Source organism: Cynoglossus semilaevis, chromosome 13 (assembly GCF_000523025.1).
Source record: "Cynoglossus semilaevis isolate Cse_v1.0 chromosome 13, Cse_v1.0, whole genome shotgun sequence".
Lineage (NCBI taxonomy): Eukaryota > Metazoa > Chordata > Actinopteri > Pleuronectiformes > Cynoglossidae > Cynoglossus > Cynoglossus semilaevis.
This window is the reverse complement of record NC_024319.1, coordinates 20,791,899-20,792,541: the sequence shown is the minus strand read 5'-3', so window position 1 is coordinate 20,792,541 and position 643 is coordinate 20,791,899. Positions and strand designations below refer to the sequence as shown.

Here is a 643-nt window from a genome sequence, read left to right as displayed (position 1 = left end):
AGTCACACGTCACTGGCTGAGATGAAAAATAAGCTGCGAATTAAACCAAAATGTACTTTATGTTATCAATTCATTGGCCCACTACTTCAATTATGTCTCTACAGTATACAGTACAGAGAAACAATGTGCTAATGGCGCCTCCCGTTGCCTGTGTGGAACACAAACATACCGGAAATCACTCCATAGTGTTACGAATAAACCTTGATTTACCGGAAGTAATTAGCCAGGATTAGATGCCGTGCAGTCAGGATGGCCGAGCGGTCTAAGGCGCTGCGTTCAGGTCGCAGTCTCCCCTGGAGGCGTGGGTTCGAATCCCACTTCTGACAGTTCACATTTTCTCGAAGAATCTGTATATTTTTGACGGTACACCACCCGTTACTTTAGTTAATATGAGCTAAAGAACTCCAAACATTATAGCTAGAAATACTTCTGGTAATTTCACTGTTAAAACAATGTTACATTCACTGTTACAAACAGCACAACATCGAAGCTACACGTAGCCCCTTGCTACATTTTAGATTTGTAGAGTCAGCTATTCATTATTTATTTATGAATATGTTGCTTGTTCCTGACAAAAAGTCAGAGCAGTTTATAGTTTTAGCCTATTTTTTTTTAGTGGGCCAGGATTTAAAATTAATACTGC

The 643-nt window shown here is 39.8% G+C and overlaps 1 non-coding gene across 1 annotated transcript; it reads left to right on the top strand.

The window, feature by feature from the left end:
- The first annotated feature begins 243 nt into the window (after positions 1-243).
- Positions 244-326, top strand: trnal-cag (transfer RNA leucine (anticodon CAG)). The gene has a single exon. It is a non-coding gene; the product is annotated as a tRNA-Leu (tRNA).
- The last annotated feature ends 317 nt before the right edge of the window (positions 327-643 follow it).